Genomic DNA, 17,252 nt, shown 5'->3' on the forward strand with positions numbered 1-17,252 from the left:
CAAGGGAACATCATTTGGCCGGATCAACGCTGTCTGTTCCAAAAAGCGCCGGTCATTCAAAACAATAAAAAACGATCCATAGCCACCCTATCGCGACTCGTCTCTCTCCGGTTAGTCCCTCGAAGAAAATTTATGCACGCATACTGTCGATGCCGTGTAACGTCGCGTAATGGACGTTTTCGAAAAAGCGAATTGCACCGGGCGTCGATACGCGGCCGATTTAAATATGCAGATACAGCCAGCGATCAGGGAAAACGGTCACTTCTCCGCCGCGGCCAGAAAACTGACAAACGGGGGTATCCAGCTTTCGCACACCGCGGCAACTTCATTATTTTGCCTGTCAACCGTCGGCTGATAAATCCCTGAAACGTGACGGCGGCGGCAGATATTGCGCGTTTCGCGGTCACGAGGACCGCGACATCCGCGCGCACACCCTATCATTGAAAATAAAAATTTCACACTGGCTCGTTAAAGCTTATCGCGGCCGTGGCAATAATTCCTCGACACGAACGAAACGCTCTGGCACGATAATACGCCGCCATTTTTATGATAATCCCCAGCACGGGCCGGAACTCATCCCCGATAATTACCGAGTAATGGTTCTCTTTCAAGTTTTTGCGAGGCCAAGTTCCTTGGCGAAATGGCCTCGGAGTTGGGAAACTAAACTCGGCGACGATTTCGTGCATTCCGCGTACCCACTGGATGCTATTTCTTTTTCAATTGAGCGGCTTTATCACGTCCTATTGTTCAATTTACGCGCTGATGGATCGTTCTCTTAGGAAATGTATGTGTAAGACGATAAGTTATCTTTGTGACATTCGAGGCTAATCGTGTTAAAGTTTCACCGGTTTCAATATTTCTCGTAGCATCAGTGCTTCGTTTTTGTAAATGTATGTGGATATATAGTTCGTGAGAATACGTTCGTTATTTTTTCGCGAGGTTTTAAGAGGTATATTTTAAGGAAAAAGACATGCGCGAAGAAGAAAGGAAGGATTAACAGGAACGAAACCTAGGGAAGAATTAGCAAAAACATATCCACTGATAATTTAATCATATAGTATTGTGGCGCGTGCCATATCCATATTTGATGAATTTCTGGAACAACTTACGTGTATGGATGAAAGGCAAAAAGGTAAGTTTAACTTAGGATTTCTAAATCGTTGCACGGCTACATTTTAAAAAGATACAACTTGAGGCATTACGGTAATACGCGGATATTAAAAAAAAAATATATATATACAAGTGAACCTACTACGGAACAATAGTTGTTTAATTACGGAGGAACTTTTTAGCCGATTAGTTTTGAGATCAAACAGACAAAACGAAATTGTCACCGAGAAGTTTTGCAGAGGATTTAAAGTGGCATCGTTTCGTGTATAATTTACGAGCGCGCGTAGTTGGACAACCGGTAGCGTCCCGCGAGTAAACGTACGGGTTTGTCTCGATTATTAACGCCGGTAATTCCGTTTTATCGACGATTGCCACTCTCGAGGCGAGACCTGGCATTCTCCGTACACTGCCATGAAAGGCCCCATGAGTAATCTGCGGATGCCGGCTAATACAGTGAAATATTAAGTGGGCTACTAGCCAGTAGTTTTTCTAGGGATGCTCTGTAACTAATTATGGTCGCAAAAGAGAGGCAACACCCTTCGTTAAATCTCGTTTTGCTCCTTTATCCGCATAATAGCGAAATCTTACACGAAATATTCGAGAACGCGAGGAAGAACCAAAGACCTGTTAATATTCCTCCACTGCTAGTGACAGGCTCATCATTAACTATTGTTGTCAAGTTAAAACGCGGCGTTTATGATTTATTTTATTTTCGTCGCAAGTTTCATTTAAAACTCTGCTGGCTTATTTTATAGGGGATCGTAAGAGCAAATATAGTATAATAAAAAGTTCATAGACGTTTTATTAAAAAGTTGTAATTAAAATGTGAAACCTGATGTAAACGCTGCTGGTGTAATTTCATTTCGAAACGTCGATTATCGATACAAATTTGATATCGATGCAGTATTGAATTCATCGCAAACCAAAAAGTTCGTCGCGATTTTGTATCATTTCGTAACGCGTAATATTGGCTCGTTGAGTATGCGTGCCGTTCATAATAATTCAGGCAATATTCGAATGAAAATGTGCGGATCACGAAGAAAAAAGCATAAAATCACAAAAATACTAGTGCATTAGGATTAAAAAATTGTATATTGGTATGGGAGCTGTTTTTCATAACAGGAGGATATAAATTCGGAGACCGAGATGATAATGAAATTCCAACCAGACCACGGGACGAGAAATTTTCACAACTGCGTTTTCCTCGAAATTTAATTAAAATTTTTGTCTGCTCGGTTCCCTCGTGCGTTTTTCATTCCGCGCTCAAGATTTCCCTCGCTTTGTGAGGGAAATTACTAGGTTAATGGGAGGTTTCAGTGACGAAAGTGTTGCGAATGTTAGCTGTTTCGGATTACTATTCAAGAAACCTAACTTATCCTTTCGTTCCTCGAACAAGAGCAGACAGAAACTTGAGGAAATTCATCTGTCGCCTTCTGGCGTTAAAGAAGGACCGTGTAAGAAGAACCAAATTTCTCGTGTGGCTTAAAATAATTCAATGGTCGCTTAACAGTGTGCTCGTTAGGAAGCGTAAAACAGAATTAAAACCGTTCCAAGCCGACAGGTTTCGCGCGAAAATCTTGTTTCTCTCGACTTATGACAGGGATGCTCGTTGCAACTTAAGGAGCTCAGACGCGTAATGCCTGCCTCTATTCGTGAAGCACGGCCTACGTGAACGCACTAAAACGAAACATTCTCTCTTCGCGCGAGATAATTAGGCAAAGCGTGAGCAAGCAAGCTATCGGTTGAAAAGAGAAACTCACTCTGTTTCTAGAGTTCTCTACAGAGAATACTCGCTCTACCTCGAGAGTTTCTCTTTTCAACCAACAGCTTGCTTGCTGAAGAAAAATCGCGAGAACTAATAGCGTCTAATGCGTAACGTAGTTCGTGACTAAGTGGCACAACGACGCTAAAAACGTGAATCGCTCCAAAAGATGTACTTACAATTTATAATGTCCAAACATTTACCAGTGTGTTTAACAAATGTTCGCGCTTAAACATGAAACAAAAGAAATCAAGATACTGATTTTCTCTGGTCATTCTATTTACCACCATTAAAGATAATACGATCTTACCTGAAACTCTGAATATAAATTCGGATTTAAAGACACATCGATTCGCAAAAATGCCCTTGAATCATCGTCAAAGCACGAGAATTTTGGAATCAAGTTTGATATCAATGAAGTTTCCAAGTGCCGATTACATTTTTCAATTTCATTTGAATTTATCCCCGAACGAGCGCCATAGGATACGTTCAAATTTTCATTCAGTCGCGAATACGAAAATCCGGATAATCAGAAAATCCTGGAGTCGAATCGCGACAGGCAAGGTTCGCGTCGTCAGCATCCATTTGCACAATTCGTATCCCATTTGTAGAATAGAGGCAGATACTAGACTCCTCTTCATTAGTTCAATTAATTCAATCTGTGCGGAAATACTTTTCGCGGATACATACTTCGTACCCCCGCAATCGCCCTCAACGATACCTGACCCTTCCATTAAGGGTATTGAATTTCGACTGTGCGTTTTGGCTCACCCCCCGTGGTCCGAATTCCAGTAGCGATCGGACTATCTGGACCATCCGATTCCAGCTAACCAGATCCGCTGAGACACGATTGTACCAGCGTGCCAGAGGTGAACGTCACCGCGAGGGCTATTTTCCATTCGGTGTCGAATAGGAAATTCGATCGGTGGGGCTGAATTCGCTCGAACTGGGAGCATGTTTAATCAATTGTTACTAGCAGCACAATCGGTCCCTTTTCCTTCATCCGTGGAATCCCACCGATACCTCAGTTCCTTCGAATTCTACCTTGCATGCTTGCCTCTTTTTGCCCTCCACTCCTTTGTATATGCTTGGACTGCTTCGACTCTTAAGCGTATAAGAGCAACGTTCATTTCCATTTATTTGTTTCAAATGCAAAAAGAACAATTAGAAATCTCTGTATGGGAAAAGAAAAAATAAGTCTGAGTGACTAGCGCGAAGAAAATTCAGAGAACTTTAAGCGCTAAACTACACAGAGTAACTCTACGAAATATTGGAAGTATTTTTTTGAAATGTCACGTACGGGAACGTATTGGAAATATCACAGTTGCGTACGCGAAACTAACGTGTTGATAGGAAATCAAAGTGTCTAACTAGGATTCCTATTACCCTGAGCATTTTGACTGCCAGGGTTACCCTCTTGTCCCAGAGAAGGGGCTGAAAGCTTGTACACGCGTGAAACACGCAGGATCGCGGAAGAGACAGGTGAGTGGCGTGGCAGACTAAAGGCGAGATTTGAGGAAAGCGATTAGCCGACATCCTGTCAAATGCATGCATCTCGTCCCGGTTGTCGCCTTTGTAACAATCGACGCCGATAGCGCCAGAAAATTAATTGAAAACCGATGTAGTCGCGAATAGTTCGATTAATTTTCCATACGTAAGTGGCAACTTGTGTTACTCGAGGACGCGTAATTTGCATTCAGTGCACTGATAGTAAACAACTAAACGCGAATGAGAAATAACGATATAAATATCAAATAATTCTTAAACGCCCAGAGTTTTTATTTCTTCCTACTACCTTTGACCATAGCCATAGAAGTGGAATCTTCTTAGAAGTAGAGAATAAGAAAAGAAAAATTGCAGAAGGATGAAACTTTCCCGAAGATCGTTCGTTGAGATGTCCATTTACTAAACATTCTTTGGACATCGAGGAAATTAACGTTACCAGTTATTGTAAAAGCTTGAAACTGTAGCGGCACTCGACAGTAAAGAACAACTCTCTTTCCAACGGTTCGTTAGTACATACCACAGTTGACAGACTGTATACGAAAGACCGACGAAATATAAGCAAGGCCGTTATAAAGTGTAAGTGCCGACAGGCCTAATGAGCCATCGATATCCCTACGGTCCCTCTGCCAAATACTCGGAAGAAGTAAACCGAAAGCGTGCGTAGTGGGGATATCGAGAGATGACAAAAAGAGAAGAAAAGGATTAAGAGATCAGTCGTGATAGAGAGTCGTAAACGAGCATCGTAAGTGAAGAATCGAATAAATTGTCGTCCGCACGAGTCGCGAATCGAGACTTGTAACAAAGTCATTGGTCGAGTTAATAAACACACTATTAAATAAAACGTCCAGTATTTCTTTGGCACCTTGCACGTCCTACCACCTCAAAACTTTACCTATTTATTCAATTTATAATTTGAATTCTATAAGAAAGGGCTATTAAAATTTCCAAGGTCTTGCTGTTGGTTATATTTTTGTTGCAGCTGAAAATCGATTAAATAAAGATCGAATTATGATTGAAATATAAAAATTAATTCTGAAATTGAATACTGAATGGTCCTGGAATAATTTCATATTAAACGACACAATGGCAATTGTGAAATAATCATTGTTTGATGAAGAGTGGATTTGTAAAGTTACCGCGATATGAATGCAGATTAATATGCTGTTGAACGTTCCTTCCTTATTTATTTATGTGTAGGCTATTTGACAGACTAATACATCAAACAGAAACTAATTATCTCTTGACTAACAAATGTAATCGATTTAACTCCGTTTAGTTATAATTTAGAGATTGAATTGCTATTCACTTCTGCTAATTTGCTACTACACTAGCTACTGCACCGCTATCTGGAAGTTTCGAACTACGAATAATTAATTGCACTAATTGACGTATTCTATACTCCACAGTTTATAGTTAACATCTACTTTAATATATGTATATATATAATATTCGACCTTGCGAGCTCGTTATCCTATTTTCGTAATGAAACATCCTGCATTTTACCTGATATAATATTTTAGAGAAAGACGTATTAAAGTATTGCAAATTTATTTAATAACATCTTTCTTTATACGCTCAAATTATTCTGTTTTTACTGTCCGATTAATATGTTGCGAAAATTGCACATCAATACGCCGAATTTCGCATCTCTCGATTACGGAATTTAATTACTTTAATCAATTATACATATAAGTAAATTAATAACAGATAACGACATATAGATGTTCCTATATAAATCGGAATTAAAACAAATATCAAATTAATATTTGTTGGTACGTAGAATTTTTCGATTTCTATATCAATTTTGAAGCAGATATTTTTATTATTATTATCTACTCCAAAAGTCACGTGAAACCGCGATTTTGACACCGCGTTCAAAAATTTTATACACTTTAGATACTATTGGTAAACGATGTATTCCACTAAAGGATAAGGTAGACTCTACAATTTAAAAGATGATTTACGACCCTAGCCAAGCTTACCGCACGCTGACGGGAATTTTATCAGCATTGAGGACGCAACACCTGTTTCAAACTCTTTTAGAAAAAAATCTAGCGAGAAGCTTCACAAAACTAATGTACAAGAATTAAAAGTGCCCTTAAGATTCGAGCTTAAAGAGCATCCATCGATCATCGTGATGTCACACCTCGAAACGAAGGCGAAACTCGTCATTTAAAGCAACTGCGTTAATTAATCACGCGCACGTGCCGTACGTCAAAAACGGCACAGGCATTCCAGCACGTCCGGTGTTATAAACACGGTTCGGTTAATGTAAGTATCGTTAAACGAGGGGGGTAACTGACGGCATTTAGATGAGCGTTCGGGGGTGGTTAATGGCCGCGCAGATCCGCGTGACGAAAACATACGCTGTGACTACCAAATATATAGGTATTCCCGAATCGCGACGAACCGATGCCAAACCAGTGAAATATTTTCACTGGAATAAATGTAATGCCGACAATTAAGCCGGGGCAATGGTGAAAACGATCACGGATCTGTGACGGTGTGTTTATTCGACGGCAGCAAATAAACGCGGGGCATGTTATTATGCCACGGCGATATTTCGGCATCTGTTCGATCGTAAAACGTTTTCGAGCCCGAAATCGGCAACCGGTGATGATTTATCGCGCACGGTGTCAGCAGTCTTTGAAGTCACGCATCGAGGGTTGTTTAGCCGCCGCAGATTGATTAATTGTAAATTGAGGCGTGCATTGATGCGATCGTAAGGGGCAGCAGTTTTTGCCATTGATGGGCGATTAATAGAGGGATCCAACAGTGTTTGCATCATTCGCGTTTATTTTAAAAGGAACGAATGGTGCTGTGCGATCGGGGTGTGCATATTCTATTCCATTTGAAACGAATAAGTTCGCTTTTACGATGATGCTTTACCCATACTTTGCCAAATGATTTCGGAAATCGACATCTAGATCATTGTACGAATCGTAAAATTTATATGGAATGAATCAGAGGTATTATATACTGCTTGAAATAACGTACTCGTAAAATCAACTAGGAGCAAAAGTTTATAACTTTCGAGGATTGATGTATTTCAAGAAGAATTACCAATTACAATTTTTAAATGTACAAACAAACAAAGGAACGAATAAATTGTACAGATATGTTAAATGAATTATCTTTAATCCCAACATTCTCTGTTTAAAATACTAACAGCCTAACTATCTTCCTTTACGATGGATTTAAAATTTTATGGAACCTATCTCGATATAACGCCATAATCAGCAGGCTGCGCATGGAGTCACGCGTGAGGTTGCATCTAAATCGCGACTTTCACTTTTTATTCCCATTCCTTGAAAATTTCAACCCTTCACCTGATTGCGGAACGTGATTCTTCAAGCCATGTGCTCCACGTCTTGGGCCCTCCGTGGACGTGCACACTAGCAAAAAATATATACACACACGTGTGCTCGAAGACAAGGATAATCGAATGAAAGTTAGAAGACGAAAGAGACACTCGACGAAGAATTGCTTGGCATCCGAATCGTGGATTATTCCGGAAACGTTCGAATTCTCCAGCAGCCGGTGGTTGGTTAAAATAGGACATTACAATGCTATCTGTGTTACCGACCAACGTACGTGAAGGGAACGTGCACGCAAGTGTAGTTCATCGATAGAAAAACAAGGGTTAAAATTCACGGTAAAATGCCGGACTCGCTTGAGAATCTACTAGTTTTGAGACACTTGTTTAAATATTTATTAGGATTTTCAGAAACTAGTTAGGATATATAGCTTACTTTACATCGACTTATATTTTTTTCAATTCCTGTTCTTTACCTTTTTCTTATTTGTAATTCGACTAACAACGATGTTTGAAAGAACCTTCAATCTTTGTTAGTTCGCTTCATAGCTATTACCAATGTGGGTACAAATAAAAATTATACAATATAAAGGAAATAAGCAAAAATGAAGGAAGATGAAGTGAAATTTATGATAGGAAAATGTATGTAGATATAGAAGTTTTGGATAGTTCTAGAAATTCTTCAGAATAGGTTCACGGAGCATAAAAGTTTTCTGGAAGAAAGAAAATTGGGTACGAATTGGAAATTGTTGCGAAGATTGAGAAATATAAATAAAACGTAATATTTTATAGTTTCGTTATTTATTACAAAATAATAATTAGCTTTATACTTGCTTTATACTATTATCATAAACATGTAGATAAAATACAATAGCAGTGAACCAAGGAAATTTTTTATGGTACATTCAAACACGTCTTACCGATAAGGAAATTTATTGATTTACATTGTAAGCATGGAACTTAGTGATATTTCCATAGGAGGGTAATTTGTTAATGGTCAAACAAATTTCCTAAATAAATGAAACATAGCTATAAGAAAAATTAATAATCGTAATAATTGTTCCTTTTTGAAAAAAAGATAGAATTTGAATGAAATGCTTAAATGCAACGAAACAAGATATGAGTCATGTAGAAAGTATCATTACCAATAGTAGGTTAGAAGAATCTTACCTATTTATACTTTACAAGAATAATTTAATCAATTCCTTAGATATCTACAGAAGATATTTGGTATACATGATATTTAGTGAACACATCTATCATCCAATACAATTTTTACCCAACAGATTCCAACAGATTCCAGCGCTAACCAATATCATTTTAGTATCATTTCTAACATTATCGATTTATGGTAGAAAAACAATGTCCTTTCCTAACCACGTTCCATCTAGATGGCCTCTGTCTCTTCAGGCAAAAATTAATTCATTTTCAAATAAATTGTCTTTGTAGTAATTCTTTGCAAAACTTCAAGTTTCGATCATTGTACAAAAAAGAAACAAACAACGAACAACAAAAAGAACTTAAAGAAAAAGACCAACACTGAGAATTAAATTTAACAATACAATTAGTAAATCTATACTTCGTAATTCTAAATGAAGCTATTTGGTACATGTGTTAATAATATATACTTTCATTGCCATGAAGGAGTAAAATAATTGATAATGTAAAAAATAAAAGTGAAAAGCATTCCACAAAGAATTACATCTACTTTATTTATATAAATATTATCTATATATATATATCCTTCATTATGTATACATTTAAGTAAAATATATTAACCATTATATATCTTCCTTAAATACTAATATATATATATATATACATATTTAAACACTATTGTGTTTTCCTATTAACCTAATCACACATCTAATTTACCTCAAGAGCATATGTCTAACTGTAAATTAAATTTGAGTTTAAAAAATTCTGCCTAAATGTATAAATGTAATTTAACTTACCTATTAAAGATTGAATGATTTTCAAAACTTACTTATATAAATTCGTAATCACAACAAAGTAATAGGATATTGTATAGAATATTATACAAAATTCGAATACTCTTTCACTCCTCACTATGGTTTCTGAAATACATAATTGGACTGAATTAATTACGTATGTCCTTTGCTTTTCCTTTATTTCCCTTCTGACTCCTTCCTTTCTTACTTCCTCTAACGCTTTCCTCCCCTTCCTTCCCCTTTCTTTCCAACTTTTCATCTTCCTAACCTTCTCTTCGACATTCTAATGGCATAGAATCTTCTTTATGCACCTCTTTTATCTATCTCAAATGATCTGAAAAAGGGCAACATACTTCCACAATCCTAGTGGAAGAATACCTAGTATATGGTGACATTAACTGACAAAATAATTTTAGAAACCATGATAGAATATCGCAAAAAAATTATTAATGTATTTATATATCTTGTATCAAACAGACTAAATTTTCTTATTTTGAAGTTTTTTCATTTTGCACTTATAGATTTTATTTCAAGAAATGGCTCGATACTCTAATAACTTTATAAATTACCGAGAAAGAACACGCTTATTGAAAGATAGACTAAAACTTAGCGTATGTAATAATTGACTGTTTTAATAGTCCTAGATGATTTCTTTATCAAAACAAAGCTGTGAAAACAACAGTATCGAAAATTTGTGATGATTCTGAAATCTGCCGATGACGACATATTTTTTTACATATGAAATTTGATACATTTCCTTCTGGCGAATAACATTCAGTTTTAATACCTTCATATTTCAAATTTTAAATTCTACTGAGATTATACCAGATATGAAAATGCTAAATATGAATTTCATAAAGCAGAAAGTAGGATGAAAAGTTAATTATTATTACAGCATTACGGTAATTACTATTGCTCTGTAATAATTATAATTTTCACAACAATAAAGTCGAAATATTCAAATAAACGCATTCTAACATTCCTTAATTATTTGAATATGTATATGTTATTTATTCATACTTGTTTATTCATACGAATATTTAATTTGAACAAATAACTGTATCTGATTCTATAAATAACTGTAGTGAACACATTCTCAATCATAGTTACTTAAATTATTTACCAATGCTAATTAGTAATATTATGATCAATATTATACTGATAGTAATTATTGATATCATATTGCAAATGAAAAAGAAAGCGACGTGCAAGAAGAACTATCCTAAATTGACAATTAAAACATAGAAAAAGGAATGTTACCACTCACGAGTATGATAAATACTTGTGGTCATTATGCTCGCCAACAATTCTACGTAACACAACCAGTCATCCGTGTTGATTTGGACCTTTCATCCTATGACATGATTGAGTGATCGGAGGAACAGAAACGACGTGGCTCACCATTATATGCGCAGAACGTTGTCATCGATACTGGAGTAGGCCAGAAGAAATCATTGAAGACGATGCCACGAAGACTGTTATCGTGAACAATCAATCCGACTCCGTGCAGGAAGAGAGAATAGGAGTTGTGAACAATTTTGAAGAAAACATAGAATATTACAAATAACGCAAAAATAACGCAATTACAAAATCTTTAAGAACGTTACATATATACTGCATACAGCAATATATATGTACGTATATTATTATCGACTATATATCAATGGTATAATAACTAAATATTATCAATTATTCAACAAAAAGACGATACAAACGTATACATGCCACTGCCTTCATTGAAAATAAATCGAAAATCTATGGAAGGCCATCGTAGTATTCGTTAACCAACATGGCGTCGGCGTGGAATTCTTTTAGAACATTCGCGCAATTAACCAACCAAAGGATATCAAAACTACGAGATAAATATATATGCGGAACCAATTATGTTAAAACGAAGCAATAACCCAGCTCAAATTTTGTTTTGTAACCTCGTTATACGCGCAAACTACCGGTAATTAACCAAATGAACGAGTCGAGAGATACGAATAAATTAAATTGTTCACAAAACATCGCTGATTATAACAATTACTAAATTATGAAATACGAAACGTATATTAAACAAACGAAGAGAACAATGTACGAACGGTAACAGAATAATAGCAAAAGTGAATATTTAAGAATTAGATATAAATTACGTACGTATAATATATAGGTTACACACGTCGAGTAAAGTGACACGTCTCACGGTAAGACTTCCGACACTAAATCTGCTTCGCAAATCGGTCACGAAATAAGCAAGGTAGTGGGGGAATCCGCGGGAAGCAAATCGAACGAATACGAATACTATTGCCCTCGCCCTTTGCAATTAGTTTGTTTTCGTTTTCATTAATTATATTATTATAATTAATGTATTTCATTAATATTTATTCTTATATAATATATAATTATATGTTATTTAATATGTATTCTTATTCACTGTAATTAATTTTTAATATATGTACGCTGTGTTAAAAATTATTGGCACGCATTACTTTTCTTATTAACTTTATTGTTAAATATGATTATTATAGTGTATCCAGTCATTCGCATTGTATAATTTAATTTAGAATAACTGTCGATAAGAATGTTAGACACTAAAAAGAATGTTATGGAGACAAAATTAATTTCTATTTCATTAAGTATGTTATATGAATTTATATGAAAAATAATAAAATATTCATTCATATATATATATATATATTTATATAAAAATAATAATATGAAAAAATACATAAAATATTCAAAATATTGTGCTTTCCATAATATTGGCAGGTAAAACGATTCTCTACCGGGACTTTACTTTTTTTAATTATATTATCAAAAATATGAATTTGCATAAAAATACACATTCTAATCACGATTCTTATTTCTAACAACAATATAAATGAATTTGCTTGGAAGTAAAAATCCTCGTGTGAATATCCTCCATATAATCCACGAAGATTATCACTACATTCTAACGGTAAGTGAAAATCCTAGTTGCAACACGTATGATTTATTGCATGCATTCCTCTGTACCAGATGCAGGATATGTTTCAACACGCATCTGTCGTGCATCGCGATAATTTCCTCGCCAAGAATGCGTCGCGATGCCTCTATTACATGCTTCTACATCGAGTAATCTTCGACAGAACATTCCTGCACATTCCCTTCATTTCATCGACAGAATAATTTTTATATTCTCTGAAAATTGAATTATCTCTCTGTCAGAGATTCATATTTGCCTGGTCTACGAGCTTTTCATTACATAAATTATATTTTATCCTTCGAGACGGATTTATTTTGTTATCATTGAATTTTCACCGTGATTTTTATATCTCGATTTTTAAGCGATTTATACATATAATTATAAATAATTATATAAATATATAATAAAAATATATATTACAATATATACGATAGTATATGATAAATCTTAACATTGAACAAAAGGAACTACATTACCAAACAACGCCATCGAGTTCATGTATTAGAAATAATCGGTTTCTTGGAGTACACCCATTTAGACCACAAACTCTACAATTGTAGTAGCCTCTTGCTTATCTATGCAAATCAAGATTACGAGATGATATATGTATCCTATTGTCCAAATATAATCTATATTAACCTTAACTTCTAACCACATATATCCAAGATCTCGAAAAGAAATATATGAAATATAGAAAAACTTTAAGGCATAATTCCCTTGGATGCTTCCCAGCGTGAAAGTAGAGGGAACGAAAAAGCAAAAGATGAAAAGAAATGGATCGAGGTGGAAGAAGGGACGCGTCTTAAATAAATCTGATGTGATAGGACCTTTTTTTCTGTCAGCCAAGTAAGTGGATACGTTGCCAGTACGGACCGTAATAACTTGCAACATTTCCTGGACTAAATTATTTATTATCCTGCAGGATGCAGGACTCCCTTGGGCGAGTACGAACGACCTAGGAAGGAAGATATTATACGTCAACAATGCTCCCAGGGCAGTGTATAACGTTTTGCTTCGCGCACCTACACGTTGAATCTCTTTCACGGTTAAATTGGTGAATACGTGGAACTGTTTCGCGCGTTAATTCGCCTGGCCAGTGACATTTCACCAAAGAAATAGTGCGTTCACTCTAATTACACCCTGACAAAACCGCGAAGGGTTTCCTTTTTCTCCCCACGGACGACGAAATTGAAAAGATACCATTGAATATAATACTACATAAAAATTCGTATTCCGATAAACTGATAAATCTCGATATCCATCGATAAGATTTTACGTAGAAATTTATCGGTTTTGTGTGCGATAAAAGTTCAACGACAATTATAACCGACGATCGTAGAAAAAGAGATTGGATTTACGAGTTTCATTAAAAGTTTGTTTAATGCTCTTTATCACTCTTGGCTTTTGTAAAAATATGAAGACGAATTCTATCAGATAGTTGAAATTCTCTTGTGGATATGTAAATCGATTTCATTTTGTAGTAAAAATTCAACCTCAATTAACCCTCGATCATCGTAGAAAATGTGATGAAATGGATTTACGGGCTTCGCTGAAAGTTTAATCTAGTATCCTCTATATCTTTTTCAACATTTGTAAAAATATGAGAACGAATTTCAGGAAAATACTGTTTTACAAAAGTAACGTGATTCATATTATAATAAAAATTTATCGTGCTAATATGTATCAAATACATGGAGTGGAGTTATAATCTTCATAAAATATCAATATTTTTCAATATTATCTTTATTACTCTTATTAAATTAATATTTTATTAACGCTCTAATGAAACATTTTGTAAAAGAGATGGTTCTCTGCAAATATGTTTAATCAACTTTGCAATAGATATTTGCAATACAAATTGTGATATGAATTCATATAAAATAAGATGAATGTACCGATGAATTGCGAGGAAAATTCCATTTCCATCCTGCCTGTTATTTTTGTTACTCTTCCTGCCTCAGCTTTCTAGAAACGGATGCAATGAAACAGAAATATATACATAGCCATCGTACACTATATCGAAAAAGGTATGGAAAATATAAGTATAGACAAAAGTAAAAGCAGCAAAGTAAAACTGGTCGATCCAGTCGGTTGTTTCTCGATTTACGAAACAATAGAAACACCCGAAATGTGAGTGATACTATATCAAAGAGGCAGTGGAACGCGACATTTGATCGCGAGGTTAAATTTCTCGATTATCCAGACTCACTGACTTTTATTGCTACTCAGCCACTACCATTTGAACAAGAAAGACGTTCATTCGTCTATTCTTTTTCTTTCGACGTGAGAGGTCAGTCGTGTTCTTGTCTCTCTTAAATCACCGGTGAACTTCTCTCTTGCTTTCCGCATGTTCTTTTTTTCTTCCGCTTTCCTGTTCTTTTTTTTTATGCCGACACATCGTCTTCGAATTTACCCACGGCCGAAGAATAGTCTCGTGAAAATTACTTCATGGTGGAGTGGCGAAAATCCCCGGGGATGAATTTGAGTTCGCACACGCCCGCTTGACAGCAGATATCGGAGAACCATTTCGAATGTCCGGAGGCGGCCTTATAAAGATTTCAACACTTGTAAAGATATTACTCTCGAAGCTCCTTTTTTCCATCAATTTTTTAGAACAATTTCCATCGATTTGGAATTTTGTTACGTTAAGATTTTGTAACGGTAGCTGCGTTATTCATTAATGTCAACGATAATTTCTTATTCTCGTAAAAATTTATATCCATTACGTAACAGATATTATTTCTTTATTTTTTAACAAAAATGGACTATCCGTTCACGCATTATATCTCGAATTATTAATAACAGTGCTCCCGTTTATTTTTTTCATTGAATTAAAGTGTGTTATAAACGTTTTAACGATGGTCAACATAGAAAATTTTTACAGAGAAACTTTTCGCATAAAGTTCTATCTTTATCCAAAGCAGGTTCGAACAGACGTGAAAATGACTTCAGAAAGTTTGCAGACGCAGGGGTAAAGCCATGGAGAAAGGTGAGACGCGAGAAAATAATATGGAAACCGTCTTCAGTGGTCAAAGCTAGCCAGTACAATGGGGTCCAAGGATGTCCATAAGGGAATCTACCTATCCTTATTTAAAAGCAGTCTCTTTTCCTGCTCTTACTTTTCATATTCACGCTTTCACCTGGTACATCGAGCGTACCTGGTCTATTGAATAAATCTCGTGGAATACGTAAAACTGTCTGGGAGCTGTAGACAGCGCTGTAAGGAGCAGACATAGCTTCCGGCTTGTTATCTATCGGCCAGAATCATGGAAGCTTTTGTAAAAATTGTGAGAATTTCCTGTTAAAAGGTTCAGTCGTCAATTTTTAACCGTCGAATCTTATTTATTTCGATATTTTGCTATTTTTAGGCATTTTTCATTTACCATAAGAAAATGTAATTCTTTTTCCAAAAGTTGTACAATTTCCGTGTTATGAAAATTCATTCCTGCAAATCAATGTTCTACGCATTTGATCAAACTTTAATGAAATTTACAGCGATCATTGATCAACACGTAAGAAGTAATAATCGAAAAAGAAGTAGCTAAGTCAGAGACAAAACCCTAAAATAGTTTTCGGCATCTATTACATTTTTCTTTTTTTATCCTTTCAAGGTACACATCCCATGTGTATTCTCTCTAGTCCCTTTGGAAAAGAAGCCCCATAAAAATGCCCAGGATTCTTGAGCAACTCTCGTTTCTGGCCAACCTGAGACCCAAGCTCGATATCTTTTACGTGTCGTCTGGTGAATTATGCAAGTAGCCATGTACGACGTACCTATAGGCTGAATACCACCTTCTCTGGAGGTTACCTGTACCGTGTGATGCAAATATGGTGTTCTGGAAAAAAGAATGAATTTAAATATTACAGGATGCGTAAAATTATACTGTTGCGCTATCACAAACAAATTTTTTTTTTTTCAGTGTACTATAGTATAAAAATAACAGTAACACAGTTACGTCAGTTCCAAGATGTCCTCTACTTCTCAATAAATAGATCCTACGCAAGTGTCCTCTAAAAGTTGACCTAAATTACAGACTGTTTTTCATCATTCTATATCTAAACCTTTTACTACGTCCATTTATCTACAGTCTGCAACTGTACTAGGCTCTATATCTATTATCCTTGTCATAGGTTCACATATACATATGTTGCGATGCAGTCTATCCGTTTCATTTCTCATTCGTTTACCCACTTCAGTCGGATCTACGTACTAATTTATGCACCTGTGTTTTGCTTTCTTCGTGCCTCTATGTGTTCAACATTCCTTTCTTAACTGTCTGTTTACACCTTTCGCTACTTTCTTCCAAAATTTTTTAACGTACACACCAATATATGAATTTCTCTTCTCCCCAATTTATTAAAACCATGCCACTTTCGTTTATTCCCGCCTTTCGAATACATGGGATGAGAAACAATATTAAAATAAGAAAAACTAGATCGGAATTTATATCAACTTTCATAGAAACCATCTCAGCATTGTACATTTGAGATATCCTTACGGATTATGTGTCTGGATGCATCGGTTTGCAGCTGTCCAGGTATATGCGCGTTTGCGCGTCGGCATACGTATGGGCCTGATATACGTTCCTATGAATATACTGCGTTAGGACTCCTTTGGGAATGTTTCGACCCCTGCAACTATTACGAAGGAGCTCTGTG

At 35.8% G+C, this 17,252-nt stretch overlaps 1 long non-coding RNA gene across 1 annotated transcript; it reads left to right on the forward strand.

The window, feature by feature from the left end:
* Positions 1–5,219, forward strand: LOC125386325. The gene is made up of 2 exons (XR_007226372.1): positions 1–1,132; positions 4,733–5,219. It is a non-coding gene; the product is annotated as an uncharacterized LOC125386325 (long non-coding RNA).
* Positions 5,220–17,252: the final 12,033 nt, after the last annotated feature.

This window comes from Bombus terrestris, chromosome 14 (genome assembly GCF_910591885.1).
Source record: "Bombus terrestris chromosome 14, iyBomTerr1.2, whole genome shotgun sequence".
Lineage (NCBI taxonomy): Eukaryota > Metazoa > Arthropoda > Insecta > Hymenoptera > Apidae > Bombus > Bombus terrestris.